Below are 21,391 nucleotides of genomic sequence, written 5' to 3' on the forward strand. Positions count from 1 at the left end.
AAAATCCCGTCCGACGCAGGGGACGGTCTATGTAGAAGTGCTGTAAGATAACGCGAACGAATTAATTTGCTTATTTGGGGTTGCTGTTAATACTTTTGCGTATATTTATGTGGTCATTTAAAGATCCTGTCTCCCCTACAAACCTTCATTACGAATTATCTTTAATTTACTAGCACAACTTTATTAACAGCAGCCCCCAATTAGCAAATTAATTCGTTCGCATTATCATTCAGCACTTCTACACAGACCGTCCGCTGTGTTGGACGGGATTTTTCTTTCTCGGGCTTATGATCTTTCTTTTTTTTTCCTTTTTTTTTTCTTTTTTTTTTATCAAGCAGTTTATTAACAAGCGTGATGGTATAGTTTTGTCAAAGTTACTACATCAATTAAAAACAAACCCAAATAAAAGATCTAAATTATAGGCCCAAATATTACAGATCTAAAAAAATTCTAAATAAAATTCTGTCTAACATCATTTAACAGGGGATTATATAACATTTTACTTATGTTTCACAGTTCCGACTAGTTTGGCCCATCTATTTTTTTTTCCAATTATGCTTTATTTCACTTCAACAATAATATCCATTTAAAAAAGCCAGATATCCCGGGTATAAGGAAAGTTGGCATCATTATAATAATAATGAAAATAACAGAACAAAAGTAATTTATAACAGGTTTGTCAAACGCTTTACTGTATTTTTAAACAAATTCATGTTTGAAAATTCTAGCATGATATCCATATCCTTATACAAAGAATGTTTAACAAACTGTTTTAATTTTAAACTTCTTGACACTCGTTGTTTAATCAACATCCCATTTTGAATTTGTATATCTTAAAAGTATATAAAATACAATTGTATTATAAAACAATACTTTTTGGGTTAGTTTCAACATAAAAACCAATAACAACATGTTTCCATTTAACAATACAATTTAAAGTATTGTTCAAATTATACCGTATCTGTTTGACGTTATTACAATCAAAAATAAGATGTTTAATATCTTCATTTGAGATATCACAAAAGTCACATTTTGCATTTTGTCTTAATTTAAATTTTTGCAAAAAAGAATTGGTACATAAGATATTGTTAGGCAGGTTGTAGTTGAATTCACTTAAACGCTTGTCATACATGTTCTTTATCTTATTTGTATAGATGCTTGGCCAATACTCTTTATTTACACAATAATTTCTGCTTAAATAAGATTGATGGCAAGGAGGTTTAAACTTTCTTGACAACATATTTTCTTAGTAAAAATTACATTTTTTCTCTAAGATAAAATGAACACCGTTATGAAAATTGAATGTATTTACAAAATCTGTTCTAGTAAAAACACAGCATTTCATATCAAACAACATACTTTTTTTCTTAATTATATTTCGAATTATATTATATTCACTTAACCAATTGGATTTGTTTGACAAATTTTCTGACAATTCCTGTAATGATTTAAACACACCATGTACATTAAATACATCTTTTACATACAAAATATTACTCGCCATCCAATTCTTAAAACATAATGTTTTACCCTTGTATTGAAACAAATTGTTATTCCACAATGGCTGCCGTGCAAATTTGACGTCTGATAAATTAGATACATCTATTGTCTTTTTACATTCATTAAAGTAACTAAATATTTCTTTATAAAAAATAGGCAATTTAGATATTAGTGTAAAGTTTTCGGTTTTTGTTTCAGACAGTGTGAGTAAATAATTCAAATCTATTTTCATGACATTCAAGTAGCTGTTTACTAATGACATTGGATTCATCAGTCAATCGTTTAACCCATGATGCCTTAAGGGCCTTTAGTTTTAGCTCTATATCTACTTAACCTAAACCACCATTTCCTTGTTTTCCTATAACTTTTTCTCTCCTAATTCTATCACGTTTATTCCATATAAAGTTAAAAATACTATTTTTAATTTTTTTCATTAAATTGTTTTCTGGAATAGGTTAGATTGAACCAACATATATTAATTTTAATACGGCTAAGGTGTTTACAACACATGTTTTTCCAAAAATCTTTCTTTTTTTTCAAAATTTTCTTTTCTTCCATGATTCGAATCATTTTTCCATATCTTCATAGATTTTAACCATATAAAATTATAACATTGTTATTTGTTATGTCCAATAAAGATACCTAAACAACGAACAGCATTGTTGGTGACACTAATATTACAAAGTTCTGTGTACCTGTCTTTGAGATTTCCTAAAAGTATGCACTGTGTTGTTTCTTTTATTATTTATTTTTGATCCAGCATGATTGCAAAAATTTTCAACAGTTTCGATTGCCTTTTCTAGTGACTTTATATTTCTCAAAGCTAGAGTTACATCGACTGCATGTTGTAAATTTTTTATTTCTGTAGATGAGTTATTAAGTTGAATGCCTTTAATTTGATTATTGGTTTTTTTTTTCTGCTAAGAATAAATATAACAAAGCTGAAATAGGACAACCCTGTCTTATTCCTCTAGACATCGTTTTTGAAACCCAACCATTATTTTTAATTCTAAAGATTGAAATTGTATACAAAATGATTACCCAGGTAATAAAGTTATCCCCAAAATTAAAATTTTTAAGAACGTGAAATAAAAAAATCCATTCCACCGAATCGAACGCTTTTTCAAAATTATAAATAAAAGAATACCATCATTTGCATGTTCCATCCAATATTCATAAATATCTAAAATAACTAATAAATTGCCCTTTGATGTACATGTATACAGATTGCTCTTTGCTAATTAATTTATCAATAACTTTTTGTAATTTTATAATCTGTATTTGTTAAACTTAACGGTCTATAGTTTTCAAAATCGGTTTTATCTCCTTTCTTGAATAAAAAGTGTAATAAGAGATAGGCGTTGTGAAAAGGAAATTTCCTGATTATAAAATACGGATAATAATACTTCATTAAATAGGAGCCAATATGACTCCAAAAACATTTATAGAACTCGCATGGTATTCCATCTAAACCTGGAGACTTGTTATTTTTCATAATAAAAACCGCTTCTTTACATTCGTCTATTGATGGTAATGTGTCAAGGTTTTGTTTTTCATTTTCATCTAGTGTTGGGCAATGTATATCATGTAAATAGTTTGATTTGTTATTGTCTTCTATTGACGTACTTTTATAAAGGTTCTCATAAAAATTGCACATTTCGTTCAAGATTTCAGAGTTTGAAGAAAACGTCCCATTATCATTATTTATTTCATATATTGTATTGTTTATCTGATTTTTCTTTTCCATACTGAGGAAAAAATTTGTATTTCTTTCACCTTGTCCTATCCACTGAGCTTTCGACCTAATTAAGGCCTTCCGTTTCCAACGGAAGACCTTATAGTTTTCGTACTGTTTCTTCTTCTTATTTTTTTCCACGAATATTGTGCACGCGATTTCTCGAAAACTATCCAACCGATTTAAACCATTTGTTCACAGATGATTGAAAGTGATCTGTTTATTTTTGTTTTCAATATTTTTGCCGTCGTCACTTCCGGTACCGATTTATCGCTGATTTTTACGACCCATTTTGTACACGCTTCTTCTAAAATATTATCCGAGATATGAATATGAAATTTTAAGGATAGGTAGACCATAGTCTGAAGTTGTGCCTATTGTTTTTGGTTTACGCCATTGGCGCCATTTTTAAGAGCTCACTATGGCTCGAAAACTTGGTACGAATTTTGTTGCCCTTTTGTGCCCACAAGAATTCTCAACGAATGCTCAATAGATTTTTTCTTGAAATTTTCAGGAGTGATAGTAAAAATTATATCTCGAGGTTTTTTTTTTAATTTTTTCCAAAGTTTATTTCCTGTCGTCCGTTTCCTGTCCCGAGACAAACAGCTTGTGACATTGAGATCTCAAAAATGATAAGGACGTGAGCATTCAGAATTTGTAGGATTATAGACCTATACTTGTAGATGTTTTTAACTATTTTCTTTTGTTCGTCATAACTTCCGGTCGTCACCGGAAGCACATTTTATTTGTTTCATATAGAGTTGAAATATAAGTATTATTCCTTTCATATTTTATCTATCCGATGTTAAATAAACCAAAAAAAAAACCCAAAAGATTTTTTTTGATAAATACCCACGAGATCTTAGAAAGTCAAGTGATCAATTCACGAAACTTATACGGATGACAGACATTTGATAGAGCATGCGTTTAACTGCTTTCATTTTGTCAACCGTCACTTCCGGTCCTCACCTGAAGGGTTCAAACAAATCAAGATGTTTAAAATTTAACTGTTTTTCTTTGACAATTTTGGTAAAATTGATAAACAAAAAAGTAGAAGTGTCTAATGTTCAAGAAACACTAACTTTTTATATTCACTGAGCATTTCCGTTTGTCTATTTTCTGTCAAGAGACAAAAAACAAAGACTCCACGAGATCTTAAAAACGGTGACGACTTAAACAACCAAACTTTGTTGGATAATAGTCCTAAGTATGTATCCGTGTTTACATTATTTTGTTTGATTCGTCATCAATTCTGGTCGTCATCGGACGTACTTATAAAATTATTTTTTCTTTATTTTATTTATTTTACATGGAAATAATATATCAGTACACATTCTTATATATGTTTACTATACAATGTTAAATAAGCAAACATATCTACTTTTGGTAAGATATATCAAATATCTAAGGTAAATATCCTTTCTGACAAATTTGATATTCGCGAGATTTTAGTCACGGTAATTGATTGAGACACAAAACTTTTATGAATGATAGACAATTGATTGAAAATGTGTTTAACGGGTTTTATTTTGTCAATCGTCAATTCCGGTCCTCACCTGAAGGGTTCAAACTATTCATGTTTTTAACATGTTTAACAGATTTCCATGGGTGTTTCATCTAGTATGACAAACAGTGATGAACACTAGGAAAATGTACACAAAATACCGGCTTTTATTTTCACTAATCACTTCCGTTTGTCCGTCTCCGGTCTTGAAACAAAAAACCTAGTTTCACCAGGATCTGAGATTTGGCAGAGAGTATCGATTTTTCATCGTATCATATAAAACAAAGCGGACGGAAGACCTACTCGTTACTCGTAACGAGATCTAGTTTGTGCACCTTTTGCTATTTGATTGTACATATCATCTTATTCTTTTTCAAGAGTTATTTTTTCATTCATGTTAATTAGGGCACATGGAAGATTTTCATTTTTTTCAATTTTATTTTCAGTAAGCTTAATCCTTAGTTTTATATTATTATTTTTATATTGTTTAGCGTAATTTATTGAAAAGTATCGAATTTATATTTTAAAGAGTTCCCATCTTGAGATTGAATCTAATGATTTATCTAAATTTTTAAATTTATCAATGATTCCTTTTTTATATTCGCCGTGATCAAGGTGAGAAATGTTTAATTTCCAATACCCCGAACCCCGTTCTAATTTGTTAAAATCTAAACAAGCTTTTGAATATCTATGATCGCTCATTCTCGTGTTTTTTGTTATGTGTACCTGGAATGCGTCTGATAATCATATTTTTCGTCAAATCTAATATTTCTTTACTAATTAATATGTAATCTATTCTGCTCTTAGGGCAGTTATCTGCATCGCACCACGTAAAACCATTTTTATCAGGATATTTATATTTCCAAATATCAACAAGATCTTATTTATGTAAGATTTCAGAAAATCGTTTCTGTGATTTATCGTTTTTCATTTCAAAACTACAATTAAAATCACCACACAAAAAAACTTTAATCCCCAGAATTGTATGGGTAGAAGTAAAAGACCTAAGTCTATTAAAAAATCCTATTCTCGCATTTTCTGTGTTCGGTGCATACACATTGATAAACGTAATTAAATATCGTCTATTTTCACATTTACTAAGAGTTGTCTAGAATCTTTGGATTTATGCACGTTGAGGATATCTACATTAAGTTCTTTACGAAAAAGAATAGAGACTCTTCTACTATATAGAGAGTCAGAAAATGCATTTATTCAAAGTACATTTGTTTATGTAATAATGACGTAATTATATGATAACATACCTATTATATAGTCTAGGTAGTTTAATTATTCTGAAGCCACTAAGGAAGACCGCAACAGTTTATTTCTCTTCCTCAGAGCTCTCAGAATCAAGGTTGCATCCCGAGACGTCGCTGTTTGATGCAGTTCTGAGTTCCTTCAACATCTGCACAATGTTACGCTGTTGTGATTGTTCACGGTTGTTTTGTTTCTGCTTGCGATTCGCGCTGTCGTTTAGTTTACTTTTTCTAACTTTATTGGAGATTTTTTTCAAAAGAACTCCAAGAGCATTTGACCCAGGCCAGTGTTCTGGTTTCGTATTTTGAGTCCCTTTGCGGTCTAAACCTGACCCCCATTCGTTGTTAGATGTCGCCTAAACAAAGGTTGTGGATTGTTTGGCGATCCGCAGTTTTTCCTGGAAGACTGGTGCTTGGAGGCTCTTATTTTCAAGAATTTCTTCCATAACCGCAATTTTTGTCGACTCCCATTGTTCATTCGTTTTGATTTTTTTTTCCATGTCGAAGGGCTGAGATCGCATCAGTTGCGTCTTTAATGATGTTTGCGGATTGAAGATCCCCACATCGCACTGCTTTTGTGTACTGAAAAGCGTGTTCAGCAGACTGTGTTTAATGCCCCAGAAATCCAGCTCATATGGGGAAAAACTGGACAACACGTCCTCTTCTCCACATAAAGGGGTTAGCAGCTTTTGTGGTTCATAGTGAGGACATGTTCTATCACCAAGGGTATGTCCTGGTTGTTTACAGACTTTGCAACAAGTCTCAGATGTGCATCATAATCTGGTGTGGTTTGTAGCAACCTCTAATGATACAACGTCCACTAATGATACAATGTTGCATTAGTGGTCAGGATGTTGACCACCAATGATATAATTTTATCATTAACGAACAACCTAACCGTCCGCTAATGATATAATTTCAGATTTATATCATTAGCGGTCAAAAATCGTAACCTCTAATGATATGGAAAAAAAATAAAAAATAAGTACTACCTCGACCACTAATGATACACATTTTTAATTGCATTAGTGGATGGATTTGAAACCTTTAATGATATAACATGATATATATATATGGGTTTCTTAATTATAGATTAGAACAACAAAGAATATCAATTAAAGTTGGTTGAATTAAAACTACTTGAACAATAGGGATCATGTCGTTGTAACAAATAATATCAACCCGAGTTAAAAATTGATCCGCGTTTCATTTTTCAACATTGATTATTGATTGCGGAGGGGATGGGGGGAGGGGGCTTTTCTAACGTTGAAAATTGAAAATAAAATTCGTGAAATGTATAACCGGATTTCATTTTTCAACGCTGAATTTTGATTTTGGAAATGGGGGGGGGGGGGGCTTTTCTAACCTTTAAACTGAGACCAAACGTCGTGAAATTTATACTCGGGGTCATTTTTCAACAGCTTAAAAAAGTTTTTTCTAATCTCTGATGACCTCACACGTTAAAAATTGACCAACTACAGGTTTTTGAACTGTCTCTGAAATGGAACTTGCTCTACGCAGTTATTATGTATCTGATAAAAAATTTCAGATCCATATTTTATATCCAACATTGTCCGATATTCATGCCGATATGGATTTTTGTTTCTGTTTTTTTGTTGTTTTTTATTTTCCCGATAGCAACAGTTTGTTATTAAGACTAAGAACTCTGTTTCTTGTTGTTAAACTGTGTAGATAGAGCTAAAAGGAATATATGTGAAACAACATCGTCTCAAGCCATGGTCCGGAGTCCGTTTATGTATACCTATCCAAATCATGATCGTTCATGTGGGCCGTGGTTTGCTCAGATTGTCAAACCAATACCAGCCGTTTATGTAATATTTCCGGTAAATCGCTTCAACTTTAATTTAATCTGAGAAGTCACGATAATTAACTAACAAAACAATAATAAACAGTTGTCATATTTTTATCAGACAAGTCGCGATCAGTGATTATTTAATCAATTCAACGTACTGTAACAATAACTTTTCTTAAACTTGCAAGATTAACAATATTAAATAATAAATAATAAGCTACTGATCTTGACTTGACAGAAAAAAATTATTGTGTTTAATACAGATACAAACACTACACAGAAACTATTAGCCACTAACAGCAGCCACTAAGCCCGTAGAAGCTAGCAGCCAATAAGGAAATTCATCAAAGTACTGAGAGTACTCGAACAGAAGATTATATTTTACTTAATTATCGACATTTTTTAATTAATATCAAAATGATTAATGTTCAATAATTTGTACGAGCATTGACGACCTCCAAATCAGTAAAGCTCGCCTGGATAAGAGTTATAAATGCGTCTTTGTTGGATAGAAATGAAATAAGTCTATACGGGTCATAAGTTATGAAAATAATGTTATCCTAAGTGTAGTCTTATTGATACAAATATAAAAACTATATGCATCGTATAAAGTGATATTCAAACGTATTATGATATAAAAGACATTATAAAGTAAATTAAAAAACATAAAACAATACAAATACATTAAAACCCCCAAGCCAATCCAGTGTGGCAAGACAATTTGTTTACATCGAACAAAAATTTATCCTCGGGCCTTTTCACTCCCCCGGAAACAACATCAATCGAAAACCAAATAGAAATCGTATTATTACGAATATGAGATAATAGAACACCCAGCATTATTCTCATAAAAAATTATCATTTGTCGCAGTCAAAAACGGCCCAAAAAATCATCAGGTGAAATTGGAATTATTTTGTCTCAGTCATGTTTTGACGAAGAATACAACAAGGACAATGAACAGGGTCGGTTTAGCTCACCCGAACTTTGTCATATTTTAGCATTTCACAATGATATAGGGGTGAAAGGTGGGTCATTATCTCTTTTATCTTTGAAGTGTGCATCAAACGGATACCAGGGTAGTGTAGGGGACGTAGGGGGCTATTATTTTCCGGTATCAAATTTGGGCTGTAGGGGTACCACCAAGTGGCTCCCAGGGGTTCTGGTTCATTTCAGGGGTTTATATCTCACTTGAGATTGATCACAAGAACCTGGAAACAGTAAGATAAGGTAGAAGGCCCCAAAAGGTATTCATAATAAGCCTTTAAGGGCACCTATGACCCATACAAGGGTTCAGTTAGCTCAAATATGACAAAGTTCGGGTGAGCTAAACCGACCCTTTTCATTGTTTTTGTTGTTTTCGAAGGTTCACGTCAAAAATTGGCTGAAACAAATTAATCCCTATTTCACCCGATGATTTTCGCTGTTTTTGACTGCCACATATGATAATTTTCTTTTGAGAATAAAATAACAATGCTTGGTGTTCTATTGTCTCATATTCGTAAAATACGATGTCTTTTTAAATTTCGATTGATGTTGTTTCCGGGGGAGTAAAAAGGCCCAAGGATATTTTTTTAACACGCACATGATCAACTTCGATGTAAACAAATTATCTTGCCACACTGGATTGGCTTGGGGTTTTTATTCTATTTGTATCGTTTTATGCCTTTCAATTTACTTTAATTTATCATGTCATTTTATATCATAACATCATAATCAATCTTTTATATCATAATATCACTTTATACGATGCATATAGTTTTTTCTATTTGTATCAATAAGTCTACACTAAGGATAACATTATTTTTATTACTTATTACCAGTTTAGACGTTTTTCATTTCTATCCAACAAAGACGCATTCATAACTCTTATCCGGGCGAGCTTTACTGCTTCGGAAGTCGTCAATGCTCGTACAAATTATTGAGCATTAATCATTTTGATATTAATTAATTATTTGTCGATAATTAAGAAAATATAATTTTTTGTTCCAGTACTATCAGTACTTTGATGAATTTCCTTATTGGCTGCTAGCTTCTACGGGCTTAGTGGCTGCTGTTAGTGGCTGCTAGCTTCAGCCTGGTTGAAATTTGACCCGGGTATCATTTTTCAACGTTGAAAAATTGATACCAAAAGTCGTGAAATTATACCTGGGGTCAGTTTTCAACAGCTTGAAAAATATTTTTCAAACCTCTAATGACATTGACACGTTGAAAACTGACCCTGTTAAAAATTGACTCCGACTTCAGAGTTTTGAACTGTCTTCGAACAGAAGTGTAACTTGCTCTTCACAGTTTAATTGTACATGTGTGTACTTAAAAGTGTCGGTTTCAAAACTTTACCTCTTTCATACTATCCGCTTATATTTGCCGTCTTGGATAATTTGACATTTCAAAGGTTGATTTTTCCGACTTCAATCATTTAATATTTCATTAGACTGAAAACGTGGTATGTAGAAACCTCTAATAATACACTGTCTACTAATGATATAATGTTGCATTAGTGGTCGGGATGTTGACCACTAATGATATAATTTTATCAAACCCGGGTCAATTTTCAACCGGGGTTAACATTCTTTGTTACACCGACATAATCACCATTGTTGGAGTAGTTTTAATTCAGCCATCTTTAATTAATATTCTTGTTGTTCTTATATATAATTAACAAACCCACATATTCAACTTAACAACAGATTAGATATTAAATTGTGCTACAGACTACAATAGCAAATAGTCTTATGAATTGGACCTTTTTTATGCTAATAAAATCCCGCTAAAAGTTTAACAATAATTTTGTAATATCGTAAAATTGCTTTTCTTCAAACTTTCTTCAACTAAAAATATTTAGCACAACTCCTTTTTGATTAATGATAATCAATTTTGATCTTCAAGTACACCGACGAAGTCATAAATTGTATGTATTTTGTCTGTATGCGACTATTTCAGTTCAAGTAAAAAGGCAAAATATCAGGGGCAATGTCAGAATGGTGTATTTTACAATAAAGGACTATATATATGATCAAATAACTGCCCCCCCCCCCTCACAATTTTAACCAATTTTGTTTTGTAGTATCCTATCAGAATCAAATCTTTATCCAACGTTTTACAGAGGTTTTCTAACATATTAGACTCAACGTTAGTCACCATTGTCCCTGACCTGTCTATCTATGACGTCACTTCAGCATTTTTTTTCCAAATGTAAATATCGTCATTATTCCTTGATACTTTGCCTTTGTAAGTATAGGGCGCAGGTGTTCTCAAATACGATTTAACATTTCGAATATATATATATATATATATATATATATATATATATATATATATATATATATATATATATATATATATATATATATATATATAATATTATATTAAATCATATCTTATTATATCATTAAAGGTTTCAAATCCATCCACTAATGCAATTGAAAATGTATGCAAATGTGTATCATTAGTGGTCAAGATAGTACTTATTTCTCATTTTTTGTTCATATCATTAGAGGTTACGGTTTTTGACAGCTAATGATGTAAATCTGAAATTATATCATTAGCGGACGAATAGGTTGTTCGTTAAGGATAAAATTATATCATTAGTGGTCAACATCCTGACCACTAATGCAACATTATATCATTAGTGGACGCTGTATCATTAGAGGTTGCTACAGTGGTTAGTTTCCAGCAGTTGGTGCAGATCAAGTTTTCTGGGGTTTTTTTGGTTGACCATAATGAAAAACTTTGCATTGAACACCTGCACAATGGTTAATTCTAGGTAGATATTTACCGTCGGCCAAGAGTTCAACAAACATAAAGCGAGTGCCATTACGAATGCTGGTCATTCTTTTTGTCTCAGGATGTCGTATTTTTTCGTATAAGATCTTGCTCACTCCTAGATTTTGAAGCATTTCAAGGACTGCTGTGTCGGATACTGACAACGGAAGACTGCATACACGTATTTTCATTGTTTTCTGGTCAGCAGTTTTGGCACCGGAAGTATATTGATGATATGGATTTGGATTAGTATCATAAAACTGATAAGAGATATTACTTATTTCTATTCCCTGCACCTGTAGTTTATTTCTGTTTTCTGTGTTTTTTAAATAAACACGCCAAAGATTTCTGTCCAATTATACACAAAGCAGGCTTATGATCTTTAATACAAAGATCACTTGACAGATCAACCTGGGCTCACTGTGTAAATGTTTAGTCACATGTCATGGTGCTTTGTTTCTATTTATGTTTGTTGTGAATTGATAAAATATTCGATTTTAGAAAAAAAGGTATTGATATTTATTAGTAAATCAGTATATCACATACTTTCAAAATCAAGATACATTAACTTAATACAAAATCAGATTTCTTGTTATTAGCATTTAGATACCGAACAAGTGTAAGTGTAAATCCAAACTGTACGTAGTACTTCCAGTTCTCAATTCTCGTATATACAGCTTTTGTTTTCTTTTTTAAAGTTTTGTTTTCATTAATTCTTTAACAGATGATTTATCAGCAAATAAGGTCGCACAGCAATACAAAACATTCGCTGGTTGCCTACTAAAGTCGTGTGATGCTAATAACACTGTTGATAGAGACATGCAAACCTGTGCCAGGATGGAAGATATTGGAACTACCGCGACCAATAGGAGTACCTGGTGGTATGTAGATCTCGGAAGTACATACAATGTAGTTAATATCAGGATACAGTTCAAGGACTATGAAGGGTATAGTAAGTACTTCAACAATCAACATATTTTTATCATTAGGTCATCATCGATAAATGTTTTACCTTATTTGAATTTGGAAATACAATTGTACCCATTAGCAATTATTATTTTTATCATAAATATCGTTTTCTAATTACCTGATAGATTAAAACATGAAAAGAAAAAATAAATCATAACACCTGACAATGCTGAATTAACCTGTGTTAAAAAATCATTTCATGTTGATTATTTAAAATTCATCATTCGCTCCTTCACTTTGTTTGACGTCGTGTATTATTTAACAGCCATGAGACAGAGAGGTCGTTTTGCCGGGTTTTCCTTGTATGTGTCTAACACAACTAATCGACATATGGGACACCTGTGTTACAAGGACGGACCTCAGTTACCTCCCCTAGATTTCAACACCAACTGTATAACACATGGACGTTATGTTATCTTTTACAATGAAAGACTACCTGGAACAACCTATCCTTATGATTATGAAGTATCGTCAGTTTTTACAGAGCTGTGTGAAGTGACAGTTACAGGTATATACCTATTTTTATCCCTTTTCAACTGTTTTACAGACAATTTAAATAATTTTAAGTATTTTAAATATATTTTATTCAATTTTTCACCATGATATTATCAGCACCTATATGCATGTAATCTGTAAAAAGGTTGTTCCTCTTCTGACGTTTATGGAGAAAACTGTAATAAAGTCTGTCCAGACAACTGTCAGGGACGTAGATGTGATATCATTAATGGGACCTGTTTAAGCTGCACACCTGGCTGGTTAGGAGTACACTGTGACAAAGGTAATTTATAAAAACAAAAACAAAAAAACCTGAATCAACATAATGAAGCTCTTCATATTTTATTATAAATATATTTTAATTTTTTTAACAAAGCATGCCCTGCAGGACAGTTTGGTCTACAGTGTGAATCAAAGTGTGTTGGACATTGTAAAGACAGCGTCGGTTGTAATCACACCAGCGGTTTGTGTGACAATGGATGTGATGATGGTTGGACTGGATCAAACTGTACAAAAGGTTCCCAGAATATTCAACAATATTAACAGTATTAACAAAACATTGTTTATAAGCAGATTACATAACAATTTAATGCATATTTCTATGCATATGCAATTCTAAACACATTAATAGTAATTATTTAATGCATATTGTTTATGCATTAAAGATCAAGAAGGAATTTACAACTTTAATTTTTTTCATTTTCTGTTAAAGCTTTCATATGTTTTTTTATTTCAATATCAAAAAGTTCGTAAAAAATACTTTACGTGTAATAGAACGACCGGAAATTGCGACATTGACTGCAATTTTGGGTATCACGGAGAACTGTCTAAAACATGTTTGATAGACGCCGATTGAATCATACTAATATCTCACTGTCGTGTATCCGTGCCGGTAGTGACGTGTTTGGATAAAGTGAAAATGGAGGCTCCGTTTGCTTCTTGATAAGTTTTCGTGTTATTTAAGGCTTACATTGTCTATTTTTACATTAAAAAGATCGTCAGATCTATTTAAAAGCATATAAAATCTTTAAAGTTCTATGAAGTTTGTGTTAAAGTTATGTAAACAAGCAGTTTATGTCGATTAATTGTGAACAACGGAACATGTTTGGATGACCTTGTTTTTTAAAATAGGAACGGTTTGGATACGCATCTGATACGGGTTGGATGTGGTTAATATAAGAGTGTAAACAGTTCTTTGAATTACCCCTCACGAAGAGAATATAGCATTGCTACTGTGCTATATACATGCCCTCACTGCAAAGCATGCTTTCAATACACATGGATATCGTCATGTGATAGACATACGAAGTCACATTGTTCAAAAACATAAAGATACACGTTAAAGACTGATGCATTTAAGTCAACAAAACTTAATATACCGTAATTTGAATTTCAATTTTAAAAAAGCTCCAAATAACTTGCAATTGGCTTATAAAAATTGCATACAGAGTGCTTTACAGATATGTTAATTCTGTTGTATAATCATTCTATCGATATAAATTTCGAAAGATTCAGCCTTACAAAAATCTTTACCGACACAAAAAAAAACAAGTGTTAACGACAGTTTCTATAAGTTATGATTCTATAACGTTATCGGCTTTAAACGTGAAAAAATAAAAGAGATCAGTCAAATACAGAATTATAGCAACTTTAAAAGGTTTAACGTCTGTAAAATCGTCTAATGATACAAATGTGTTTTTTTTCTCTTTTAAAATTGAAACGATATCATATATGGGTACACTACACAGAACAAATTGTGATGACGTGGATATTCTTAATTATTGTTATCCCGTTATGGGTTTCATGAAAATGAAAAAAAAAATCACTTTTGATACAGAGAATTTAACTTATCAAACATCATACTTGTCTTTTTTTTTAAATTAAAAATTGAAACGTTCCCAAACAACTTTTTAGTTTTCCACCAGCCTAACAACTGCGCTTTAGCAAATTTTTAACTAAGAAATTTTTATCATTATATACTAACGCGGGTTTTGTACTTTTTCTGCAGTAACGCCACCTTCATTCCCGCATGAGTCACCAAAACTTCTTGATATACATAGATACATATTTATCGTTTTGATTGTCTGGTGAGAATTATGATTGAATAAATGTACATATAAAATGGCGATGTTTATTTAGGTCTCGTCATCACTTGAATTTTCTGGACTATTTCTAACAACAGAGTAAATATATGACTTGGCAGACAACTATGGTTTTTTGTATTATATCACTGGGAGTGAAATAATCGTATAATTTTCTTCGTTTAGCGATGTACTGGCTTTGTATTGAATATAAACGAGGCTCACGTTAATAGTATTATTATCAAGCACTTTCTCCGTTCAACTTACTTCACGAAAAAACCACATCATATTGTCGATTGCCATAAAAGTAGTAGATAGTTGTCTGTTAAGGTGTTTATATGATGTATTGCTTTTCAGGTCAAAGGTGAAAAACTTTTTCTTAAAACATTTCATTGTGTTCCTCGAGCTTTAACTCATATTTTCTTTATAAATTAAAATTAAAGAAAGTATTCTTTTGAGATGTTAGTAAAAAAATACTTGATATAACTATATTTACATTGTTCAGTGTTTTTTCATGTGATAACACTACGTATCAATTTGTTCATATTCAGTCCAATAAATTCAAATCACGTTTGCTTATTAATATTCAAATATTTAAGCGTACAATTGCTGTGAATTAAATGAATATAAGTAATAAGGAATCATTCTTTGGATATTGTGAGGTGATAATTTCGTTTCGAGCTTTGTTGGATTTGACCACGCCCCGACCAAAATAATCAACTCATGATACTCGGTCAAAGAATGATCCCTTATTCGTAAAAATAATCCATTTCTGATCAATTAAATACTAAATACAGCAAAACTCGAATATAACGAACACGAATATAGCGAATTTACGGCTATAACGAATTATTTTTCATGTCCCGGCAAATTTCTTATATAAACCTATAGAAAATTGATGTATATAACGAACACGCCTATAACGAATTTACGGCTAAAACGAAGTGATTTTAAGACCCCCGCTGGCAAAATTTTAACGTATTTTATCATTTTTATAACGATTTTTTTCCATTTCAAACTTCATTGAAGAAAATTTGCAATTTTAAGATGCATATATAAAATACTCAAATTCAAATAGTATACGGAATTTTTTTAAAAATTGAAATGAAATGTTTATATTCACATTTTTTGTAAATGACGGTAATACTAATTTTACTAAACTTACGATAGTTTAGAAAACTGTTAGCCGGAAAAACCCTTAATTTTTTATAACGAATTTGCTATGTTTTTTTTTACGAATTCGTTATAAACGTATAGCGAATTACGGCTATAACGAAGTTTTTTCTATGGTTCCTTGAAATTCGTTATAAACGAGTTTTGCTGTATACCATTTAATCAGAGGAAAAAAACATGCTTGTCTAAAGAAATGAACTCAGTCTTCCAGTTTTAGTCCCCTCTTTGGTTTCATCACGTTTTTAAATATGTCGGACAGGAAAGAAAAATTCACCGTCTGTATGTTAAGTTTTTTTTACCTAGCTTTAAATACATCTTTTGCATGCTGTGTAATTGAATGATCCACTATTTTTTACAAAGATGTATCTTCGGTTGCACACCGATGAAAAGCAAACTGTTCTATTTATGTCTAAAATATAAAAAAAAATGTTATAAATTTAAATTATTCAAACCGTACCATTTGCACAATTTATATTTTAGCATCCAAACCGGAATAATTTATTTATCCAAACCGTACTACTTTAGCAGATGCATGAAGTTATTGCTATTTTTATACATAATAATGTATTAAAAAGACTTTGGTTTGATTTTATTTGGTTAATGTAATGTTTAAAATTAATTTTGGCTGCTTCAGATTTTTAGTATGTGTTATGTTATCTACGTAATCTAGAAATAGTTCTTAGCTTTAGCGTTTAAATGACACGTTAACGATTGATTTTCCTATAAATAAGTCGTTTTTATTAACGATGAACAAAAATAAGGCACACTTTTTTCAACTGCAAAACCTTCAGAAAAATATGAATGATTATTACCATATTTTAATTAATATTTACCTCGTTGTCGATAGAAAAAAATACACAACACTCATTGTTTTTGCAATGGATACGCCATTTTCACGTTATCCAAACATGTCATACCGGCGCGGATACACGACAGTGATATTTTGATAGATTGATTTTTCAAATTTAAAGATTTAATATTCTCAGGTATTATTGGAGAAAAAAACTGCTATCATAAAAAGTGTTATTTGGCTGTTATTGGGATATTTAAATATAACATATTTATAATTAATATGATAACGGACAAGTATGGTTAATAAACTGGTGACATTTCTTAAAAACGCCAATCGTCAAAACACGACAGTATATACATGTACATGTAGCTATATCAATATTAAAAGAAATAATACAACCAATTTTAAATAGAACTATTCAATTTCTATAACTAAAATGAATTGTAAACTACAGTTTGTAAACTAAAATGTTATTGTAATGTAATGTGATAACTTTTCAAAAGTTACGCTTTGTAAAAAGTTTTTAAAAAATAATTGTTTTGTTTTGAACATATTTTATTGACTAAACAAAAGGATCAGAAACAAGTTCTAACAACTTACAAGTTCCTCTCCTATTGGTTTTGGTTAAAAAAACGATCAAACGTTCAAACATTTATTTCCATTTTTTCTCTCTTCGCTAGGTGCCTTAATTAACAAAAATAAAACCGAAGTCGAACCAAGTGAGGATTCTTTACATCTGGAGCTGTGACACTTCATTTGTCCTGTGCCTGAATTATTCTCATTTTTTGTTTATTTGTATAAAAAATGAATCCTTTAGACAATGGGTTTTCGCACCATTTTTACACGAAAACTGACCCCTTTAAACAAAAATATTGTGACATTTTAACTGAAAAATCCAAGCATGATTTGTATGGAACATTTAATAAAATTTCTGTCAGAGAGTTTCTTCATATAAACAATATATTAATTATTAAATAAAATTTTATACTTAACAGCGAAATCCCGACTACTGGAAACATAAGTGTCAGTGTCTTTTGCAGAGTCCAGAACACTTTCGAATATAAATTGACTTTGAAGTACTTTGTCTGCATATCTCTAAAGTCCAATGTTCCAAAGTACTGATGCAATTTGCGAAAAGCTACCCATTAAGCGTGCTCCAGACTTGCATTGACTGTACCAATATGCGATAGGGTTCTTCTTATCCGATGCATCAAACTTTACCCAAAAATAGTAGGATATTTATTAAATGTTTTGATGTTGCATACGTGTGCTCAAATCGTACATATGTGGATAAATTTGTGTCACGTGTTCAGGGCTTTGTTATTCATGAGGTTAAGACGGATCAAAATTTGTTAAACACCTACTTTTACTATAGAGACAAGAACTTTTTAATTAAAAAAATCCACATGAACACATGAACGTTTCAATTTATTTCTTTCTTTGTGAATGATTAATAAAAATATTTTCATTGACCATATTTACGATAACTCGAAAGATTAATGCGCTCATACAGAATAAAGTATCTCAAAATAAAAGTGTGCTTTAAAATTTATAAGAAATCGACGTGAACAACATATGCCTGCTGTAGTATTCGAGATAATGCCCAATTACACTGTCGTGAATTCAATAGGTGATTAGTAGGATATTTATTAAATGTTTTGATTTGCATACGTGTGCTCAAATCGTATTTATGTGGATACATTTGTGTCACGTGTTCAGGGCTTTGTTATTCATGAGGTTAAGACGGATCAAAATGTGTTAAACATCTACTTTTACTATAGAGACAAGAACTTTTTAATTATAAAATTTCTGTCGTGCATTCAATAGTGAAATTGAATTTAAAAGACCTCAATGTTTGAAGGCATAATATGTAGAACATTATGAGGTATAATACGTAGAAAATCTTTAATTTGATTCTTTTTAATTATGAGGATCGAATTTTGATGATCAGAGGATTCATTCTTTCGACGGTTCATTTACATTACTTCTATTGTATGACGATTGTTGTCGCTCAAAATAACGTGACGCAAATAAAATTTATTATTATATGATTGCTTAATCCCTAGCTCTCTGATTGGATTATATCCAACAATCCTGAAAAAAAAAATGGAATGTTATATTCACCAGCACGTGACCTTGGAAGTCATTAAAGAATTTGATTTTCTCTACAATGGACTTAAACTAGATCATCCATTGAAATACCGCGCTTTTCATTTTGTTTAGGTATTGCTTCATAATAACATTTTCGCCTGACAACACTCAATTTGACATTTCTGTATAAATCCGTAGCTGAATAATACAATGAAACAATTATTGTTGTTTTTACGATCAGTACGATTCGCCTTTGGCTCGATTAATATTGTACTTCTTGGGTAGCTAAATCAGTGTATTGACCTCAAAACAGCAATTATTGTACAATAATTCGATTAGGTATGTTATAATTTTGAATTCTTTAAAACTATAATACGCTAATGCCAGCTCATTACTACCGTAATACAATACATACTTTCAGCACATGCATGACTTCTATTTCTATGTTTAACTGTGTTTTAAAAATAACCAAGAAGATGATATTTGGCTTTAATGGCTCTTTAACGGAGAGGCTGCAAAAGAAGATACAGACATTTTAGTTTGTGAAGCCAAATGCCTGTTTTCGTTCCCTTCAATGAGATAGCAAATATGAATATCTATAACGATTGAAATGTAATATTGAATACAGGTTGTGTAGTTGGAATGTTTGGTAAAGGTTGCAGCAACCAGTGCAGTGGAAACTGTCTAGATAACAATCCATGCAATTCAACAACTGGGCACTGTGATGATGGATGTGATTCAGGATATGTAGAACCTTTTTGCAACAAAAGTATGCATGTTTTCAATTTTTTATTATTTAATTGATTAAGTACATTGAGTTTAAAATCAATATATCAGATTTTAAATCAAATTTTTAAGGATATATAACTGAAATTTGCAGAGTGTAAAGTGGTAAAATAGAAAATATATAATTATAATTAAAATTACGTTTAAAACGTCGTTTATTATAAGTTTATAGAATATGTTGTAATTGCTGACAGGTTGTGAAATCGGAACGTTTGGTAAAGGTTGCAGCAACAAGTGCAGTGGACACTGTCTAGATAACGGTCCTTGCAATTCAACAACTGGGCACTGTGATAGTGGTTGTGCTTCGGGATACGAAGAGCCTTTCTGCAACAAAAGTATGAATGTTATCAATTTTTATTTTATCAATTAATTCATTGCATCATTGCATGCGTTAATTAAGTAGGCCGACTTAAGTTTTCATTGCGCACGGTTTTTCGCATTCTAATAAAATACAGTGTATATATACTTTTAATGATTTTTTTCTATAATTATCATTTATAAAATTGAACACAACGAACAAAACCCAGATAAAAATATGTATATTACTTTTATTTTTTACACGATTTTTCTGTTGTACGGTAGGTGAGTGTTGCCATTGTGCTTTTATGACATAATGATAAAATGCAGCTTTTTAGGTATGCGTTATAAGAAATAACATTAAAGAAAAAGCAAACAACTTACGCCATTGAAAATCTATACGCAGAATAATGCTATCCTCGGGACCATTCTTCTTATTTTTTTAAAGGAATCCAACATTCTGATCTACATTTGTAATATTCCAAATATATAGCAAAATATTCTTAATTTTGATACTTTGAGATAACCCCCCACTAAAAACCAGACGTTAGAATTAATCGTCTTTCATATTTAAGGAAGAAAATAATATTACTAATCACATATTACATATTACAATTTGAGAAAAAAGCTATTGTAGATGTTTTCAATTTGCTTCGAATTGCGGAAAATGATAATTTCCTATAAATTCCTATAGTAAATATACCTGTATTTTAAGATGGTCCATAAAAGAACCAAACGTGCGATTTTCTTGTAATTTTGCAAATAAACCAGAGTTGGCTAAAGTTATTTATGGTAAAAAATATGCTTTTGTAGTTTTTCCACAAAAAAACCCCAAATCGACATCCTGAAATGAAACTTCATCCCATTAAGATCACGTGTATATACTTTGAAGTCTTAAAATCAATGGGTTTTTACCCTTAAAAAGCAATAAGCAATTCTTCGACTATTCACAAAGAGATTACTGAAAAAAATTATGAAGACCTTTTCGTTTCAAAATTATTTTAATCAATAGAGTTTGAAACAAGTTCTGGGAACAAGTAATGCATATACGCCAAATATGTCTACTCTCTTAGATAAAGATGGGCTTAGGCTATAACTTCATATTTTCATTGCTTATGAACTGTTTTTACGATTG

General features: G+C 31.2%; 1 long non-coding RNA gene across 2 annotated transcripts; it reads left to right on the forward strand.

Moving 5' to 3' along the window:
• Positions 1-13,160: 13,160 nt before the first annotated feature.
• Positions 13,161-20,378, forward strand: LOC128165526 (uncharacterized). 2 transcript variants are annotated; one of them, XR_008241065.1, is made up of 3 exons: positions 13,161-13,318; positions 19,802-19,942; positions 20,154-20,378. It is a non-coding gene; the product is annotated as an uncharacterized LOC128165526 (long non-coding RNA). The 2 variants fall into 2 exon arrangements; XR_008241064.1 differs by lacking the exon at positions 13,161-13,318 and adding an exon at positions 13,418-13,552.
• Positions 20,379-21,391: the final 1,013 nt, after the last annotated feature.

Source organism: Crassostrea angulata, chromosome 10 (assembly GCF_025612915.1).
Source record: "Crassostrea angulata isolate pt1a10 chromosome 10, ASM2561291v2, whole genome shotgun sequence".
Taxonomy (NCBI): Eukaryota; Metazoa; Mollusca; class Bivalvia; order Ostreida; family Ostreidae; genus Magallana; species Magallana angulata.